This window comes from Aotus nancymaae, unplaced genomic scaffold (assembly GCF_030222135.1).
Source record: "Aotus nancymaae isolate 86718 unplaced genomic scaffold, 86718_ANA_hifiasm-v0.15.2.pri h1tg000016l, whole genome shotgun sequence".
NCBI lineage: Eukaryota > Metazoa > Chordata > Mammalia > Primates > Aotidae > Aotus > Aotus nancymaae.
The window spans coordinates 2,319,899-2,327,339 of NW_026988428.1; the positions used below are offsets into that span (position 1 = coordinate 2,319,899).

A 7,441-nucleotide genomic window follows, 5' to 3' on the forward strand; every position below is an offset into this window, starting at 1 on the left:
TAGGGTGCAGTGGTGCAATCTTGACTCACTGCAACCTCCACCACCCGGGTTCAAGCAATTCTTCTGCCTCAGCCTCCCGGGTAGCTGGGATTATAGGGATGCACCACCATGCTCAGCTAATTTTTGTACTTTCAGTAGAAACAGGGTTTCACCATGTTGGCCAGGCTGGTCTCGAACTCCTGACTTTGTGATCCTCCCATCTCGGCCTTCCAAAGTGTTGGGATTTGTGAGAGATGGTAGAGGTCTTCAAAGTTTTTATCTTAGACTACATTATAAGGAGTTATAATCTCTTGCTCTATGGCCATTATCCGCTATTAACGTAAACATATACCCATGAATATATATTCTCTAAATCAGCTACATCTTAAGTCAGCTACCTTGACTCACTCTGGCATGTCTGAACAGAACTGGGCAAGCTCCAAACCCTGGTGCATGCCATTCCTTATTTGGAAACCCTCCTGACCTTCTTCTAACTAGCTTCCTCTTCTTCCTTGCCTTTTTTTCTCCTTATCTATTCAGGAAATTTCCAAGTTTTTAGCCAATCGGGTCAAGCATAGAATGTGAGGTCCCTTCCGGCCAATGGAAACTGGACACAGCAGTAGGGTGATTGCGCCAGGTTGTGAAAGTTATAAATGTCCCTGTCTCCTTGTTCAGTTGTGCTCTCGTGGCAAGACTGCTGGCGAGTTGCTCCCTTCCTGCAGGAAGTAAACTAACCTTGCTGAGTGATCCATTGTCTCGGTGTGGATTTTTCCCGACGTTATAAACCCGTTTCCAACAGGATTACAGGTGTGAGCCACTATGCCCAGCAGTCGCACCGTTTGTTTCCACCTTTATTATAAAGCATTTATAAAGAGGGATCCAGAGTCACTCACCTGGTTCAGAATCTTGAGTGACCCTTGGCAGGTTACTAACCCTGTGTGCCACAGCCACATCTGTAAAAGTGGGATAATATTCGCACATTGTGAGGTTGTTCACCGTGTTGGCACGGTACGGGCTAAAACACTTGATTAGTAAATAATTCAAAATTAGAACTTGTACACTATTGTACTGGCTTCCAAAAGGCAAGCAGCCTAAAACTGTTTGGAAAAACAGCTTGTACAGTATATTGCACACTTCCTGTGATGGACCAGTGGACATGCCCACTAATGCACAGCAGTAATAGTTCACCTCTTTACACATTATGCATGTTAAGTGACAAAAAAAAAACACCTCACTTTAAAAATCCAAATGATACAAACATCAGCCTTGAGGCTCTTTGATACAGAGTAAACCGTATTTTCTTGCAAACAAAAGATTACTACCAAAACACCTGAAAGAGGAAAACTTAATTGTAACGTTCGAGAAAATTGGCGGGAATACACGGCAGCTTCTAGAAGTCAGTAGTTTAAAATATGGAAGAAAAAAACAAAAACCCTTGACCCCGACGTGATTCGAACACGCAGCCTTCTGATCTGGAGTCAGACGCGCTACCGTTGCGCCACGAGGTCCTGCTGGGCTGTGGCTCGCGCAGTTTCTTAGGACACCAATAAGTGGCGTTTCTTCCAAGAATACCCAGCTTTCTCTTCAATTCACTCTCTGCCCCTCCACCCCAGTATCTGTTGGACCAGGAGACCGATTCCTTCAGCGTCCAAACTTTCCTGACTGATAGTCCTCCACCAAGGCTGGGAGATAACCAGCGGAGGCGGGTGAACCGAGCTTCCCATTTAGTCTCCAGGATCCAAGTAAATTGGCTCTTCCTCTTTACCAAATGATTTCCGTTATACCCGCCCTGCCCCCGCCCTGTTAGGCGCGAGACTCCGCCCTCTCTCCCCTCACCCAACGGGTTGGGCGCGCTGAGTTCGCGACCTCTAGTTGTAGTCTGGTGGGGCGCCACTGCGCAGCCGCAGGCCTTTGCCAGCTGGTGACTGGAGGCAAGGACAGAGGCGTCTAGAGCGTTTTCTTTTTCCCTTTCCTCAATTCCTGCAAACAATATAAGGCGTTTTCTTTCAGGAGAGGCTTTCATTTCACGGTGAACGTTAAGCTTAAAAGTCACCATTTTGAAAAGACATGGTTGTGAACTTACAAGAGCTGGTTTAGCACATTATGTTTATTTAACAGGAACGTCCTGTCGGAAAACAATAACGTTGAACAAAACGCCAAACCCCCTCCCCGTCGGGGAATTGAACCCCGGTCTCCCGCGTGACAGGCGGGGATACTAACCACTATACTAACGAGGAGCTGTGGGGTTGGGTGCTCTCAGATAGCTCTTCAAGGAGCAGTAAGGTCCTTCCAGCCTCGGTCAGCCTCCGCCTGCCGCTGAGAAAGTACTAAAGCCCTGTTTCTTGGAGAGGTTGATAGGCTTATTGTGCTCCCTGGGCGCCTTGGACTCTTGATGTTGGTGGGAAGAATGAACGGTTTGGAATATGTGAAGCAAACGCACTTCCCATATTAGTGCTAGGGAAGTGTGTGAAAATAGTTTTTCCCAGGACTCTTGAGCTTTCTAAATGATTTAGGTTGCCGGCCTGAGGGTTTTGTTTTGTTTTGTTTTAATTTTGACCACGAGTGTGTGAGTTGCGGCGGAACCTCCCCCTTACAAATTTATACTTTCATTCTGAAGTTCAAGTTCAAGGTTAGCATATGGCTGCCAGATGTCTGGAACAGTTAGGATTGCCGCGGTCTCCGTGCCTCTTCAAACAATTCATGAGCCATTTTTTTTTTCTTTTTTTTTTGAGAGGGAGTCTTGCTCTGTCGTCCAGGCTGGAGTGCAGTGGCACGATCTCGGCTCACTGCAACTTCCGCCTCTCAGGCTCAAGTGATTCTTCCGCCTCACTTCCCGAGTAGCTGGGATTACAGGCGTTTACCACCGCGTCTGGCTAATTTTTGTGTTTTAGTAGAGAGAGGGTTAGCCACGTTGGTCTCGAACTCCTGACCTCTAGTAATCCACCCGCCTCGGCCTCTTAAAGTGCTGAGATTACAGGCGTGAGTCACCATGCCAGACCAATTCACACACTTTTGTAACCAAAGGTGCTCAAATGAAATGACCAACTGCGGTCAATTGAAATGTTATCAGCCAACTTCTGTTTTGCTCTCTGTAGGTGGCTACTGTTTACCTGGAAGTGACAAATGAAGCACATAAATGGCTAAATAATAGTAAGTTTAAATAATTCAAAACTAGGATGTGCCACTGATTAAACATAGGGTTAGGAAAGTGCACTAATCGGATAATTAATGTCATCCTAAGCCCTTTCATAGACAGGATCAACCCTCTTCCCAGGAATACTAAAAAAGCCTCGTATGTAAACTTTTTTTTTTTCGAGAGAGATTTTCGCCTTTGTTCCCCAGGTTGAAGTGCAGTGGCGCGATCTTGGCTCACTGCCACCTCCGCCCCACGGGTTCAAGCGATTCTCCTGTCTCAGCCTCCCGAGTAGCTGGGATTACAGGCATGCGCCACCACACCCGGCTAATTTTTTGTATTTTTAGTAGAGACGGGGTTTCACCATGTTGGCCAGGCTGGTCTCTAACTCCAGACCTCGGGTGATCCATCCACCTCGGCCTCCCAAAATGTTGGAATTACAGGCGTGAGCCACTGCACCCTGCCGTAAACTTTTGACTTTTCTCTAAAGGAGCGTGTTCATAGGCACAGATGAACTGACACAATTGAAAGCATTTCATTATGGAACTTAAACTTAACGCCGTCTCATCTCCGACCCAACCAATCAGTACTCCCGACTCACTGACCCCTACCCACCAAATTATCCTTAAAGATAATAAAATAAAAATGAGCCGGGCGCGGTGGCTCACACCTGTAATCCCAGCACTTTGGGAGGCCGAGGTGGGTGGATCACGAGGTCAAGAGATCGAGACCATCCTGGTCAACATGGTGAAACCCCGTCTCTACTAAAAATACAAAAAATTAGCTGGGCATGGTGGCGCGTGCCTGTAATCCCAGCTACTCAGGAGGCTGAGGCAGGAGAATTGCCTGAACCCAGGAGGTGGAGGTTGCGGTGAGCGGAGATCACGCCATTGCACTCCAGCCTGGGTAACAAGAGCGAAACTCCGTCTCAAAAAAAAAAAAATAAATAAAAAATAAAATAAAAATGAAAAAACCCTCATATGTGCCTTAAGGAATCCCTTGTTTCTAATGTGCTTACGAATTAATGTATTATCGATAATAAATTGTAAGATTTTTCATCTGATGGAAGGGATAATTTTTTAATGCAGATATTAAACAAATGGCAATTTCTGAGGCTTGTTTGGCTTTTTTTTCTTTTTTGCTCTTTTTATTATTGTTATTATTTGAAACAGAGTCATGCTTTGTCGCCCTGGCTGGAGTGCAGTGACTGTACCTCCGCTCACTGCAACCTGGGTTAAAGTGATTTTCCTGCCTCAGCCTCCTGAGAAGCTAGGATTACAGGCTTGAGCCACCACACTCAACTAATTTTAGTAGAGACAGGGGTTTCACCATGTTGGCCAGGCTGGTCTTGAACCCTTGACCTCAAGTGATCCACTCGCCTCGGCCTCACAAAGAGCTGGGATTACATGTGTGAGCGGCTGTGCTCAGCCCTTTTTCACTCTTATTTATTTCTTTTCTTTTCTTTTTTGTGTGCGTGTGACGGAGTTTCGGAGTTTCGCTCCTGTTGCCCAGGCTGGAGTGCAATGGCGTGATCTCGGCTTACTGCAACTTCTGTATCCTGGGTTCAAATGATTCTCCTTCCTCAGCCTCCCAAGTGACTGGGATTACAGGCATGTGCCACCACACCCAGCTAATTTTGTCTTTTTAGTAGAGAAGGGGTTTCACTATGTTGTTCAGGCTGGTTTTGAACTCGTGACCTCAGATGATCCACCCGCCTTGGCCTCCCAAAGTGCTGAGATTATAGGCATGAGCCACTGCGCCCAGCCCCTTTTTCACTCTTAATTACACCAAAAGCCTCAAAACAAACTCTAAGTGTGCAAGGGCCTCTTTCCACTTTGTCCCTTCAAAAACTTTTGCCAGGGCCAAAGGGCACTGTGATTGCTATGATGATGTCCTTGTCCTGGTAAGATGGAAGGGACTTCCCCAAATCTCTCATTTCCTAGAGCTATGGGGCAGTGAACTCAGGTCTCCTGAATCACCCGTTTGCCCCCTGTTCTGCACTGTGGGAGAAAAGTCTTCATCTTTTCCTTTGGAAGATACATCCTGTCCATTGAAGCTCTCATAAAGCTATGCCAGTGCTCACACACATGTTGTTACTGCTCCTTTTTCATTCCTGGTGAAAGTAAGAGGCTGCCTGAGTCAGCGAGATCAGGGATCCTGGAACACAGCACCTGCTGTCCATCTTCCAAAAATGGAAAGGAAAAGGGAGGGCAATTAACCTGAACAGGGTGAGGGAGCTCAGAGATTCCTCCCTGTCAGCACTGGGCAAAAATAAAGGTTAAAATCTGATCGGCAGTACAGAGGTCAGGCAGTACATGGCAATAGGTGTTACTGAGTTTCAAATCCTGCTCTTCCTAAAGAACTATGTTGCATATCTCAGCTTGCTAAATGATTCACATTCATTTTATTTTCTCAACAGCCTGTTTGCTTATTTATTTATTTATGAGATGGAGTCTCACTCTGTCGCCCAGGCTGGAGTGCAGTGGCACGATCTCGGCTCACTGCAACCTCTGCCTCCCGAGTCAATGGGACAAGTATTTTTACTCCTATTTTTCAGGTGGACCAAGGGAATCTTCTGCAAGACCATACAAATAGGAGATGGTGAAAGGCCAGGAATCACCCAAGGTCTGACTGCAAAAACTGCAATTTTCACCCTGCTGCACGGTTCCATATACATGTATGTTAACAAATAAGTACATAATATGAAGAGAAAAACTTTATAACTAGTATCAACCTATGTGTCACCCTTATTCCCATATTAATATTTGCTAATCTTTAATTACTTGGCAGATACTGTAGTTATTCATTAACTTATTGAAGCTACAATGTGCCAGACATTGTTTTAGATGCATGGGGAGGTTTTCATAAATAAATCTTGTTCTTCTGGATCTTTTATCCTAACAGAAAAAATACAGATAATAAACAATTGTAAAAATACAATTTTTGTATTTTTAGTAGAGACGGGGTTTTGCCGTGTTGGCCAGACTGGACTCGAACTGACCTCAGGTGATCCACTTGCCTTGGCCTTCCAAAATACTGAGATTACAGGCGTGAACCATCGCACCTGGCCTAGAATTTATTATATCTGATTGTATGTTTATACTCATTAACTAACCTGTCTTCATCTTCCTCACCTTGCTCTTTCCCAGCCTCTGGTAAGTATCATTCTACTCTACCTTCATGAGAACTGCAGGGTTTTGAAGAGAATAGTGATATGGTCTGATTTATGTTTTAAAGGGTCTTTGGCTGGACAACATAGCAAGACACCATCTCTACTAAAAATTAAAAAAATTAACTGAGTGTTGTGGCTCACACTTACAGTCCTAGCTACTTGGGAGGCTGAGGTGGGAGGCTCACTTGAGCCCAGGAGTTTGAGGCTGCAGTGAGCTATGATCATACCACCGCACTGAAGCCTGGGCAATAGAGTGAAACGCTGTCTCAAGAAAAAAAAAAAAAAGATCAGACCAGGCGCAGTGGCTCACGCCTGTAATCCTAGCACTTTGGGAAACCAAGGAGGGCAGATTACCTGAGGTCGGGAGTTCAAGGCCAGCCTGACCAACATGGAGAAACCCCGTCACTACTAAAAATACAAAATTAGCTGGGCATGGTGGTTCATGCCTGTAATCCCAGCTACTCTGGAGGCTGAGGCAGCAGAATCGCTTGAACCCAAGAGACAGAGGTTGTGGTGAGCCGAGATCATGCTACTGCACTCCAGCCTGGGCAATAAGAGCAAAACTCAGTCTCAAAAAAAAAGGAGAGAAAAAAGAAAAGGATCTTGGATTGAGAGTAGATGTAGGAGGGCAAGAGCAGAAGCAAGAACTATAAAGTCTATTGCAATAATCCATATAGGGGATGTTGGTGGGTGGTTCGGGCTACAGTGAAAGTGATGGAGAAAGTGAGAGATATTTTGTTTGTTTATTTATTTATTTATGAGATGGAGTCTCACTCTATTGCCTAAGCTGGAGTGCAGTGGCATGATCTCAGCTCACTGCAACCTCTGCCTCCTGGGTTCAAGTGATTCTCCTGCCTCAGCCTTCTGAGTAGGTAGGACTACAGGCATGTACCACCACGCCTGGCTAATTTTTGTATTTTTAGTAGAGATGGGGTTTCACCATGTGGGCCAGGCTGACTTGAACTCCTGACCTTGTGATCCACCACCTTGGCCTCCCAAAGTGCTGGGATTATAGGCGTGAGCCACTGCACCTGGCCATTTATTTATTTTTTTGAGACAGGATCTCACTTTGTCACCAGCTAGAGTGTAGTGGTGCAATCAGGGCTCACTGCAGCCTCAACCTCCCGTGCTCAAGAGATTCTCCCACCTCAGCCATC

At 45.7% G+C, this 7,441-nt stretch overlaps 1 non-coding gene across 1 annotated transcript; it reads right to left on the reverse strand.

Annotated features, from left to right (window-relative positions):
• Window positions 1-1,415: 1,415 nt before the first annotated feature.
• Window positions 1,416-1,487, reverse strand: TRNAW-CCA (transfer RNA tryptophan (anticodon CCA)). Its single transcript has one exon. It is a non-coding gene; the product is annotated as a tRNA-Trp (tRNA).
• Between the last annotated feature and the right edge of the window lie 5,954 nt (window positions 1,488-7,441).